This window comes from Pogona vitticeps, chromosome 4, assembly GCF_051106095.1.
Source record: "Pogona vitticeps strain Pit_001003342236 chromosome 4, PviZW2.1, whole genome shotgun sequence".
Classification (NCBI taxonomy): domain Eukaryota; kingdom Metazoa; phylum Chordata; class Lepidosauria; order Squamata; family Agamidae; genus Pogona; species Pogona vitticeps.
Genome location: NC_135786.1, coordinates 147,344,242 through 147,357,758, shown reverse-complemented (window position 1 = coordinate 147,357,758; position 13,517 = coordinate 147,344,242). Strand labels below are relative to the sequence as shown.

General features: G+C 40.9%; 1 protein-coding gene across 3 annotated transcripts in view; it reads left to right on the top strand.

The window, feature by feature from the left end:
* Positions 1 to 13,517, top strand: part of CDH12 (cadherin 12) — an 875,078-nt gene that overhangs the window by 251,153 nt on the left and 610,408 nt on the right. For 2 of the 3 annotated variants that reach the window (XR_012086709.2, XM_078391723.1), the window contains exon 2: positions 9,878 to 9,966. The gene's annotated coding sequence lies outside the window, so the exon portion shown is untranslated. Of the gene's footprint in view, positions 1 to 9,874; positions 9,967 to 13,517 lie in introns of all 3 variants that reach the window. The other variant, XM_078391722.1, reaches the window with a different exon arrangement.

The window sequence follows — 13,517 nt, the reverse complement described above, 5'->3', positions numbered from 1 at the left end:
GTCATGAGTAGAAAGATGGCTCACGTCAAACATTTTGGGATAAGGTTCTCCCCCATCTATACCAGAAACTGCCCCAGCTATTGTTTCTGCCAGTTCTCGGCCCATTTAGATAAGTCACAATATCTTCCAATTTCAACAGCTGATGTGACAGCTCTTCCACTCTAGGCCTGGAAGGCTTTTTAAGACCTAAAGATTCAATCTCAAGAAGCATGAGTGGCAGAGCTACACACTGCATTAAATGGCCAAAATCCTGTTCCTTGGTGTAGCAAATTGCACTAGAGAAGGTCATTGATTTAACTGAAAGTACAGAACAGTTGACTTACAAAATTCCCATTGCTTCAGTGGGCCTCCTCTGGCACAATTTATTATACTAAGCAACAAGGATTTGGCTGTCTTTCAGCTACTGAAACCCTTCATCCTTTTTTTGCCGTCCCACTGTTTCAGTTTTATGAATTGTGTCAGGTGACAGATCATCCTTGCATGAGGGTCATTCACTGATGAGATTCCCCTGCACCACCAGCTCATGAGTGAACTGTTAGAAATGAAACACAAATGTTAGAGGTGAGGTGGATTTTTATTGCATTAGGGTTACCTCCCTGCCAGTTTGCCAGTCAACCCAGGAAGCTAAGACATTTTAATACCATATTTGAATTTAGAGAAAATGCCAAGGGGGACTAATTAGACCCAGTATCCATTGAGGTTCATGTATGCTCCACTTAGACAACATGTTACCAATTTTATAACCCTCCCAGATAAATGTTAATAAACTGCTGGATAGCAGTTACTTTCTTTACTGTCTGGAGATGCAGAACATTGTTTCTATATGCTCCAGAATTAAACATATAGTATACCATAACTGATTTCTGTGAGTGAAATCTTCTTGCCTTCAGACTGAGGACTTTTTTTTAAAAAAGAGTTGTTTCTCTATATCCGCATGATTGCCCATTCTCCTTTATTTCACATGCCAAACACTTAGCAAAACAAACAAAAACAACTGTACACATTTTGAGCCATATGTTCCTTTTCTTAGAATAGCAACATGAACAAAAGCAGGGAATGTCATCCAAATAGTCGTCTATATTAAGGGCAAAGCATTCACAACAAAACTTTCAACAGTGTTTTTCAAGGATCACACAGCAAATGGTATGATGAATCTCTGAGATTCACAATACTATTGGCATTAATAAATAACTGTGTCATCAAGTCAATTCTGAGTTATAGCAACCATTACCAGGGTTTTCTAGGCAGAGAGTATCCAGAAGTGGTTTACCATTCCCTTCTTCTGAGACTGAGCAGCTTGCCCAAGGTCACACAGGCTGGCTCTACTCACAGGAAGCACAGTGGAGAACTGATCTGCCAAACTCGCTGTGGCATCCACCCTCGTGCTCCTTGCTTGACCTTCAAGCCCCCAGAGCACACGAAGGCAAACACCCTCATTCTTTTCACTTGCTGCCACCAGGTGATCTCTAAATCACCATTACTTCAGAAAGATTCAGGTCCACACTTCAGTTGCTTTAAAGTAAAACTTTGGTTTATTGATTACAGAGATTCATAAATATCTTCAGTAGTTAATCACATCTAAATTTCCCAAACTACACATTCTCTTGCACACCCTGACTCTCAGTGACTCAATCTGACTTAAACTCACTTCATCTCACACTCTGACTGAAATATTGACTCAGGCTCCGCCTCTTATAGCATCTGTCTCGGCTCCGCCTCTCCGCAACATTAATATTCATAAACCATTATATGATATAACATAGACCATAGATCAAATAAATAGAGAATGCTACACTCACCAGATACATAACTTACTGAGCTATCCAGCCAGTTTGGCATTAATAACCCAGCCAGAAATTTTGGCTAATAATGTTCTTTATGGAACTCTTTGTAGTCACCATTCCTGACACTTATTTGACCAGTTCAAAAAAAGGACTTAATTCCAAGGTTCACTAGCAATTCCTATTTCTCTCCTGCTTCTCCAAATGAGATCACCACATACAGTGTTATACTAGACATTGGCTGAAATCCTGTCGCACAGCTACAGTGTGCACAAAGCTTCAGAAGCAGCAGGGAAAAATCATGGCAAGACAGGAATAATACCCACAAAGCACTTCCGCAGGCATGTGGCACAACAGTCCTGATGTGAACCTTGACTGTGCAGCCACAGCATAAACTGCACAAATGTCAACCACATAAACAGTTGTGCAACTGTGATGTGAACTGGGCAGCCTGAGACATGAACTGTGTGATCAATTTCTCAGTGTTGCCTGGGCATAAAGTCTGGCACATTTTTGCAGGTGTAACTTTACGTTACTCATTCTTGAACAGGATTTCAGCCATTATGTCTTCTCCATCCTGCCCCCAAGGCTCTCTCTCGAACTGGTGAAAGATGGTCTCTTTGTAATAGCACCTGATTTTTATCATTTGTGTACCTTGCATTTGACAGGATTTGTTTTGTGTTTAGTTATGGTAAAGTGAGGCTGGGTGTAATTTGCAAGTCCATTTGCTGAGCATGTGTCTGTAAGGATATTTTGTTGTCAAACAGAAAATATATTAATGGGAAGTACTGTATTTGCCAGCATATAAGATGACTTTTTTGGCCCAAAAAACATGCCTCCAAGTGGGGGGGTCGTTTTATACACCAGGTGAACTTCAGTTGGGCCAGGAAGGAGCCGCCGCCATTGAGTGAGTAACACAGGGCCTTGCCAGCTGGGGAGGAGGGCAGGCGGGCAGGCAGGCGGTCGGTGTGGACGGAGGGAGCGAAGCAGAGCCGGCCATGCCTGAGTGGCCAGAGCCTGCCGCCAGGCTGCCCCCCGCCCTGTGCCACTGAGCCAGCTGTCCACTCATCCGCCCGCTGCCAGAGAGCTGCTTCCCCTCCTCTTCCTCCTCCTCCTCTGCTGCCGCTGCCTGCCCAGCCGCTTCCCCTCCTCCATGCCCTCCTCGTCACCGGCCATGAACTTCCAGGGCAGGCCCGGGCAGCTGCCGCTGGCACCACAGCAGAGCCATCCACTCTATATTTTGAGTGGAAATGTTGGGGGGAGGGTCGTCTTATACGCCCAGTCGTCTTGTACGCCAGTAAATACGGTAAATATACCTTCCCTTTAATATCTAGTGTTACTCCCACAGTTGCTCGGGTATATCTGACTTGGCTTTCCTTAAGACCTTTAGATATGAACTAGAAATATAACATGCGGCCAGTCCCATGGCTTGGAAAAAAAGCATATAATGTGCACATTATATGCATGAAAATACAGTAATTTAATTGTACAGCATGTGGCAAAAAAGAACCACATACTGTATTATGCAAAATCATACATACAATCATATTGTTGTTGCTCTATTGTTGTAAGCTGCCTAGAGTAATCTTAATTGATTAGATAGGCGGGATAGAAATGGAATAAATAAATAAAATAAATAAATCATATTGCAGGCCTCTAACCAAATATTGCGCTTTCACAGTTTGATTAATGTAGACAGATTTTGTCAGAATCTGTAAACTGAAAAGCTCAAACAAGAGCTTAAAACCCCTTTGGGGATGTTTTTAACAGTGGCTGTTATTTCTTTGGCTTGCACATATAGTGCAGAGGCCACAGTTCTAAAAGACCAGCAGCTCTTTTTATCCTTATCTCCCAAAATACAGAAGTAAAAATGAAAACAAACAAACACCAAACAATGATGGTGACTGATCATTTCACTCATACTCAATTACATTAGGTAGGGAGATGGTTTTCTTGGGCCTTTCAAGGGAGGGAGGGAGAACACCAAGGGATTTGGATGGATGGATGTGATTTGTTAAGGAGGATGCACCATTTGCACCATGGTCCATGGAAAATCCAGCACTGAAACACAAGCTGTGGTGCCCTCTTCCCTTGTTGATACCCTAAGCACATGCTTGTTTTGCTTAATAGTTAATCCAGGGCTGATCACCTGTAACATCACAGAGTATGAGGTGTGGGTAGCTGTGGGGGTTGTTCTGAGGGAGAGGCGTTTAGACAAATAGCAAGGTCCTAATCTGTATTTTGTTGTCTATGTTAAGTTTTATAATGCTGGTGATAGTCACAGCAATAACCAATTATAGATGTACTGTAGCCCAATATTTAATTTTGGAAACCACAGACATCTACTCTGTAGTAATTATCACCTGCAGGAAATCTACTTCTAAATTTACAGGATGCCCAGGTGCGATAGCTTTTTATGTTTCAGCTTAAAAAACTGGGTCATCCATTGCTAGACACACACTTTACTCCAATTTTGTCACTGCAAATGAAACTGGTCATTAGAACACAGTTGGTGGGGGATTTCTTAAGATGTCCTCGTTCATGAGACTAAACTTTCTAATAACAATGTTTTCAAAGGGTTGTGGAAAAGGATAAATACATGGCAATTTCTAATAAGTGAATTCTATTTGGTTCTCTTCACAGCTGGAATGCAAAAATTTGTATCCATTCTGTTACACATTGATTACAGGTGATTGCAGTGCTTTGGATTCTTTTTGATGCTATTATTCATCAGATTAATTTAAGGCTAACAAAAATGCTTCCCAAACACAGGGAAGTGCAGTACTAGTTAAATTTTAGGTACATTGAAGTGTTGACTTAACAAAACAAGATTCTCTGACACTGGAGAGCCTCTGTTTTGCCATCGCAGTTCATCAGGCTCAGTTTTAATATTACATCTTATTTCTGCATTGATCTGTGGTAAATGTTAAAAAGTCCATACAGATATTTGCATATAAATGTGTATGTAAGTGTGCAAATACCATCTGATTCAATTTGTATCCAAGGATTTGCTAAACAAATTAGAACCAGCCCACTCTAAAGTGATGTGGAAGTGGCCTGAACTTGCTTGTTATCAAATTTCTGCAAATACCTGTATGAGTCTGTATGTTTCAGGCTCTGGGGAAAAAACTAAGGGCTATGCGTGGGTGCTATGCAGTACCATCAATACGGTGAACCTTCAGCTTATAGACAAACTCCCACCTGTTTCCTTCCAGGAAAAAAACAACATTTTTTGGGGGGAGGCATTGAATATGTCTCCTTAATATCCCAGTCAGTAGCTTGGCTCACTCAAGTCTGTCGACTCACTGCCTAGCTGAATTTGGAGTGCTGCACATTTATCACCAACCCACACTGGACCATACAGAGACACCCACAGCAAGAGGAAAAATGGTCCTGCAGATAAAGGCCAGCAGCAGTCATTATATAAAAAAGAGAGTTTAAAAAAAATTATGGGACAGGAGAAATAAAACCCTTGGTGCTACTTTGACCTATTCAGTTAAAATCCACACAAGATCATCAGTCATCCATTCCACATTCACACTCACAAACTCGGTTCTCAATGTGCTAAATATACAATGTAGCTATCTAAAAGAAAAAGCCTGCAATTTTGCAAATGTGGGCAGTCTAATAAGCAATGGAGCACTATCCAATGGCTGTGCTCAGATGTCAAATGGCTGCATGGTTAGATAGAGAGAAATAGAGTTCAGTTGGCCATGTTCTGAAGGTTGTTCTTCCTGACGTTTCGCCAGTCTCTGGCCGCATCTTCAGAGGACAGCACTCTGTGATCTGAAGATGCCAGCCACAGAGACTGGAGAAACGTTAGGAAGAACAGCCTTCAGAACACAGCCAAAGAGCCCGAAAAACCCACAACAACCATTAGATCCTGACTGTGAAAGCCTTCGCGAATATAGAGTTCAGTAAAGTTGATCTGATCCATCCCTGACGCTCAGCCACTGGAGTTTCCAGGAGAGGTTTCACCTCCTGCTTTGGTGCTTCTTTCTTTTCTTATACAGTATCAGCTGGTGCTGAGGTATTTTTGTTCAAATTTCACCATTTTGACTCCCCCCAAAAAAACACTGATCTCTGAGGGTGAACGAAGTGATCTGAGTATAATCGGAAGCTTCTTGAGCACCCCATGTAGCTAATCCAGCATCACACAGATATCTCTGCTCCATTTTATCTGGACACTTTTCTCTCAATAAAGAGTGCATCCCTAGTGCGTTTGTTTTAAATGTTTTCTCTTGTTGTAATGCTAGGATAGTATTACATTTCTATGATCCTTGGTTACCTCTTGTGGAGAATATATAACCTTATGCTATCAATAGGACATAAGTAAAGTTACTTTTTTTTTGGACTGCAACTCCAATCTCAGGTGAAGTTGACTAAATGTTAGCAGAAAGAATGGGAATTTAATAAAAGCTTACCATTTGGCTTGTAATACTATACAGTCTGATTCTAGCCAAAAACAGACTATAAATCTGTTTCTGTTGTTCTTTAGTCGTTAAGCTGAGTCCCACGCTTTGTGACCCCATTTACCAGAGCACGCCAGGCAGTCCTGTCTTCCACTGCCCCCTGGAGTTTGGTCAAATTCATGTTGGTAGTTTCAATGATAGTGTCCAACCATCTCATCCTCTGTTGTCCCTTTCTTGCCTTCACAGGATCTGTCTTCAGGACCAGCTTACCAAGGTTCATAGATTTTACATTACAGGTTCCCATGCAGTATTTTTCTTTGCAGCATCAGACTTTCCTTTCACTTCCAGGCACATCCACAGCTGAGCGTCCTTTCAGCTTTGGCCCAACCACTTCATTAGCTCTAGAACTACTTGTCCTTGTCCTCCGCTCTTCCTCAGTAGCATGTTGGATGCCTTCCAACCTGAGGAACTCATCTTCCAGTGTCATATCCTTTACCCTTTTGTTTCTGTCCATGGAGTTTTCTTGGCAAAGATACTGGAGTGGCTTGCCAGTTCCTGCTCCAGGTGGATCACGTTTAGTCCGAACTCTCCACTATGACCTGTCCATCTTGGGTGTCCCTGCATGGCATAGCCTGTAGCTTCTCTGAGTTACTCAAGCCCCTTCACCACGACAAGGCAGCAATCCATGAAGCGGGACTATAAATAACCAGATGTCTATTGTTCCAAAGTGCATAGTAGCATTTGATGCAATAAGCTTCCCTTTGCTTTTTCTGTATTAATGCATTAACACAAAGCAGAGCTCACATAGCTATAGGATGCTCCTGCATTCTCAGTAGATGCATGGCATATACTTTGGTTTTTTTAAAAGAATAAGTTTCACATATACTTTAGTCTTTTCTGTACCTTAAAGAAAAATGGTATAACTGGAGAAAACAGAAATAGCCTTGTAGCACCTATAAACTAACTAGTTTTTATTATCATCAGCTTGTGTGTATCTATGCACATTTGTGCATAATTATTTCTCTTTCTCTTGTTTCTCCTATATTTTCTCTTTTTGGCAGTTTTTTGGTGAGGGGGTCTTCTTTCTCTTTTGTTACAAAACAGACTAACAGGGCTAACTGCCATGTTTCTGGCTACAAAGGGAATCAAAGCAAACTGATTAATGAATTGATTTATTCTGCAGTACGCAAACATTGTCCTTACAGGGCATTACAAATCACTTCCATTTCTCTGTAATCAATACAGTACTAGGGAAGCTTTTTGAGTTTCCAAGTAGGAATCAGCAAGGGTTCAGCATAGTCTTCTAAGAATAGATGAGAGCAGCTCCAGTATTTCAAGATTTATACACCTTCTCTCAGTCCCGGTGATTATTATCTTGTAGTACAAACTCTTACGCATCTCGTGTAAAAATATACACCATCTTGTTAACCACACTGGAGAAGGAGAAGTCTGTTGACAAAGGCAGATCAAGGAATCTTGGTTACTGAGGTGGAGGATATGATGGTGTCCTTTCCTCAATCAGATGCAAAAGGCTCTTTTGGGCAGGCAGATGAATTTTACCTTAACATTCATGATGGGATAGCATACTTTGCCACATACATGAACATGGTATGAACAGAAACTGGAAATACTGACAGAAATCCAGTAGTAATCTGCAACTAGAGTAAGCATACCAAATCAGTAGATGTTGCATAGACATTGATCCGATAAATCCCCACTAATTTAAGGGGCCTACTCTAGTTGTGACTCATAACTGGATTTCAACTGCTACCTTTTTAGACTGCAGGGCCAAAAATCTGGTGGGTAATTATGGCAATTATGGTACAGCAGGAAAAACAACAACAACACAATCCACTTTTTCCAAGTCCTGAATTTGAGGCAGGAGACTAAGTTTGGATTGTATGATGAAGGTGGATCCAGCCTATTAGTAGCTATAATCATATCTCCTAAGAATGTTAGACATTTTGCATTTCCTGCATTCACTGCTTCTGCAGTGGTGTTATTCCCAGTCTAGTTTTGTTTCATTTTTTACTTTTAACAGCCCTTCAAAATTACCCTCATGTGACAATAGCATACTATCATATAACATTGGAGACAAATGGGGAATAATACCACTTATTCACTGCTATGCTTCAGTCTGTGGCTAGGCTTCAATCAATAAATGTCACCTGCTATCTATCTACTAATCTGCAATGCTTGTGCATTAAAAATATGTGTGGGTTGCTTCTCTCCAGTGGTTGGCAATGCCCACAAGTAAATAATGCTAAGTCAACGGGGAGGGCAGCAAAGCTTGGCAAGCTCCTTTGGAAAGAATGAATTGAAGGACAGGCTGAAGCCATCTATTATTGAAAAGTGGTAGAATGATGCTCTAGGACTTTCCAGGTAACTGATGGGGGATAAGTTGCATGGATACTTTTCCTCCTCTGTTTTCGGTTTGAAAAAAGAACACAAAACTATGCTAGGAGGATTTATTGGATTGTATTCAAATCCATGTATTTGCTACCTGCAAAAAATCAGTATCAACACACTCATATCATCATCATCATCATCATCATCATCATCATCATCATCATCATCATCATCATCATCATCATCGTGTCACTGGATCAATTCCAGCTCATAGCAAGACCCTCCAGAGTTTTCTAGGCCTGGAATACTCAGACGTGGTTTACCATTCCTCTCTTTAGGGGTCCCCCAGGACTGTGCAGCTTGCCCAAGGCTACAAACACAGCTCTTCTTTCACGAAGCACAGTGAGGAACCAAACTCCTGACTTCAGGCCCCATAGCCAGATTCCTGACTCACTGAGCCACTGAGGCAGCAAGAGAGCTAGAGCTAGAGATTTTGGTTGTATGGACATATAACTTAGACCTTTGATCACAAAAACCTGTTACAAACCTAAACAAAGAGCTTCTCTTGAGGTAACTGGCATTCCCTTCAAAAGCAATATGCAAAAAAACAAAAACAAAAACAAACAAACAAAAAAACCCTGAGGCATTTTGCTGGTAATCTTAACTGAAATCTCATTTTCTTTGCTTGCCATTTCAATACCTTAAAAACCACTGTAAAATTTTTGCTTTCATTTCAGTCCTGTGTAGCTATTCTAAATTTAATGTGTGTTCACACACTGTTTTACTGAACATAAGAGGAATGTAAGATCTGCTATGTTCTTTTTCACACACTCCTTACTGTCATATTTTAGTTCAGGGGAAGATATTGAGATCTGCACTGAGTATTCCAGTACATTTAAGGCTAACACATTTAAGACTATTTAAATTGTCTTTTAAATTAGTCTTTTAAGGTGCCACGTGATTTCTGGCTTGGTTTTACTCTTGTTATTGCTGAAACAGACTAACATGGTTATATCTCTGAAAACTAAGATCTGTATGTGATTCTTGCTTTCACTCAAAGGACAAGGAGCATCAAAGTGTCTTAAAGACTGGCAGTGGTGCGGCTAAAAAATATTGTAAATAAATAATATTTGATTTCAGAAGAGATTTACTTGGCAAAAAAATTGTGGGCTTTAGCCCACTAAAGAATTGGCCTACAACCCATGACAACGTGTGGGATATAAAAGTTTTTGGTCTGTAAGGTACCAAAACAATCCTTCTTGGTATGGCGTGATGTCGCTTACATTGCTCTGTCATAAATGTTCCCAATAACCTCTTTTCCTTTTGTTTCAGCAGATCTCCATTACCAGTTGTGGTTTTTGGGACTCAAAAAGTTAAAACTGCACCACTGAGAAGCTGAAGAGGATGTAGAATTGCATTTGTAGGTAAGGGAGACAAAATATGTGATCTACTGGTGGTGGTTGGATATTTATGCTAGTTGTTCCCAAAAGTCTGTGCTTACCTACTCACCTTTTGGCAGCAAGCACCTCACCCTATGCAACATCAAAACTGTGGCATTCCCCCAGTGTCCCCTGTTTGTTTTCCCTCAACCACAGCTCAACCTTCAGACACAATGTACTATTTTCTCCCTTTACCCGCTGCCACCAGTGGTTCTTCATCCACACTGTACCAAATACGTTTCTTAGACCCAGGCTGCCAAATATAACAGGTTTATTTATTGTTTGATTGGTAAATCACAGAAGTAAAGTCATAGATGTTCTTTTATTGTTCAATCATTAAACTTGGATAGGGTTACACGTTTGCTTGTTTGTATTCATTCACATTAACCACTGTAACACTGTCTTATGACTGTTTATCTATTTTCTATTACTTTTATCTCTAATCTATTCTCTAACACACACCAACTTTCCAATCCCTGTCTTAACACTTCAAAAACCTTTCTCTAATTCTCCAACTGTTCTCTTGACTCCGCCCCTCTTGTCCTGCTATAGGCCCCTAGTCCTAGAGCTCCATATGATGGACAGGCATGACTAGGGCAGTCCACTACAAAAACCTTTTTTAATTGAAATTTCTAAGGAAGTGACTGTGTTAGTCTATTGTAGCATAAACAACAAAAGGTTTTGTGGAGCCTTTAAGAGGCTGACAACATGGACTGTTTAGCCTGCTGTTTGGAGCACTGCAAAGACAGACTGGTCCACTCCTAAAGACATCTTTTTTCATAGAGTACATTAGCCTGCCCCCAGAGTTTTATTACCCACACTTTTCTGGCCTCTATCAAGGGTTTTAAACCTTTCTGATGTGGGTAGTATTGCTGGGGTTTGGATTGGATCTTATATGTTTAATTCCTGGAACTGATCCAAAGCGAGACTTCCTCTTTCAATTTGCCAACGTTGTGAAGTGGCTTAAAAAGCCACTTCTTGCTTGGCAGAGGGCAGGGAAAGTTATTATTTTAAAAAAACTGTATGTAGGCTATCATCGATGTGCTACAGAAGTTATTTAAACTATATTTTCTTTGTCTCACCTTAAAGAGCCAGTCAAGAAACTACCAGCAGTCAAATTCATGGTGGTGGCTTTGGCTGCAGGCAGTTTCTTGACCAGCTCTTTAAGAGAAGGCAAAGAAAAGATTTTTAATTTTTTTTGTTTCATAACTGACGTCTAAAGTGATAGTCTACATACTTTATATAAATTCCACTTCCCCTGCTCTCTGATAAATAAGGAAAATGATTAATTTGCCAATATCCTAAAATGGCTCACTTATTAAGCCACTTCATAATACTGGCAGGAGATATTTCTGTGTGAACAGTCAGGCTTAATTAGATCATTGTAATGAAGGGGAATGTGGTGGCGCTGTGGGCTAAACTGCATAAGCCTGTGCTGCAGGGTCAGAAGACCAGCAGTTGTAAGATCGAATCCACACGACAGAGTGAGCTCCCGTCGCTTTGTCCCAGCTCCTGCCAACCTAGCAGTTCAAAAGAATGTAAATCCAAGTAGATAAATAGGTACCACCTTGGTGGGAAGGTAAAATGGTGCTCCCTAGTCATACTGGCCATGTGACAACGGAAGCTGTCTTTGGACAAACGCTGGCTCTATGGCTTGAAAAATGGGATGAACACCGCCCCCTAGAGTCGGACACGACTGGACTAAAAATGTCACGGGGAACCTTTACCTTTACCTAATGAAGCCCATTTGGTCCCAGGCAGCCCACACTAGCTTGTTCCGTGCTGCTAGTGGACCCATACCCTAAGTTTAGCAAGTTTTATTTGGCATGAACCTTTGTTCACTTAGCTCACTTTTTCAGATTTATGGACCAATCTATTCAACCCAGAGTCTTATATGCACACTGGTTCTGATGATGGACAGAGGTGGAATGGAGAGAATTAAATGAGATGTAGAGATTGTCTTTCCACTGGTCAGAAACATTTTTATGGCTGGCTACTGCAATAATCCTGGCAACAATAGGTCAATTGCACCGTTCAGTTCTTGGATGTGTTAAAGCACTTGAAATATATTGTCCATGTGAGCAGGGTGCTTTGGAAAGCCTTACTCACATGCTCTTGCACTGTCCACTTCATCAGGACTGTCACAAAAAGTATGTCATCTCAATATTATTAGAGCTGGGGGCAAAATCCAATCTGGACAAGGTCCGTTTCATGTTATCAGTGGAGGTGGTCGACATTATGGAACAAGTAGCTGTTTTTCTTGGGTCAATTGTTTGGAGGCAAGTCCTGACCTCCAACGCATGTATTTGTTTCACACTCCCTGTGAATCCAGAAGTCTAACAAACTAGCCTGATTATGTTTATTTCACATGCCAATAAAGGTTGTTTATGATGATGATGATGATGATGTTAAAGCAACAGTTGTTGTTGTTGTTTAGTCGTTAAGTCATGTTCGACTCTTCATGACCCCATGGACCAGAGCATGCCAGGCCCTCCTGTCTTCCACTGCCTCCTGGAGTTGGGTCAAATTCATGTTGGTAGCTTCATTGACACTGTCCAACCATCTTGTCCTCTGTCGTCCTCCTCTTTACACTTTCCCAACATCTGAGTCTTTTCCAGGGAGATTTCTCTTCTCATGAGATTCTTTCTGGCTTTCTCCATAATCCAGCAAATGTTAGCAATTTGGTCTCTAGTTCCTCTGCCCTTCGAAATCCAGCTTGTACTTCTGGGAGTTCTCACTCCACAACAGTTTTTTACTTTGGAGGGAATATGTGTTTTAACTGAGGCTGTAAGTGACCTGCTTTGTCTTATAACCCTGTTGGGAAAAATTATTTAAGCTTTACACAGTAGGAGTAGTAATACACATAAACACACATGGATGAGCTGATAAATATATGTAATGAAATAAGAAGCATCTCTTTGTTTAAGCAGAAAGAGATAAAGATGAACCTCTTGATGAAATCTTGTTTAACTCTTCCACATTGGAATCTGTCTTTGAAATACCTTCAATGTTAGCCATCCTGAGGTCACAGACTATGTCTCCAGGGAGATGGAAATGTCCTTCCACTAGTCCGGGGTGTGTGAGTGTGGATGCTTAGGTTGTCACATTTGAGCTCCCCAACTTCTGGCTCTACCTACTCACTGAGACATCCAGCCAGCTACAATGAACTAATAGGAAATTATTAATGTTATTGTTGCACTACTTCCAGCAGAGATTTGATGCATTCCATGTTATTAATGTGTTACCCTACTGTTACACCTGCAAATTACAGTGAATACATACTCTCCTGTTTCTTCTAGTGTCCATTGCTGAATCCATATGCTGTGAACACTTTACAAAAATAAAAGGAAGCAGGAAAAGAAGGAGGAGAAACATAATTCCTAACAGTATTTTTGGCCTATCCAATCAAACCCCACAAAAGAATGAACACATTCATCCATCTGTAGTTTCCCACCACTGCCACCATAGATATACTGGATAGTGTAATGCAAAAGGCGAGGAAGAGAGGAAAAATCCAGAATCCAACAGTTTGCTGA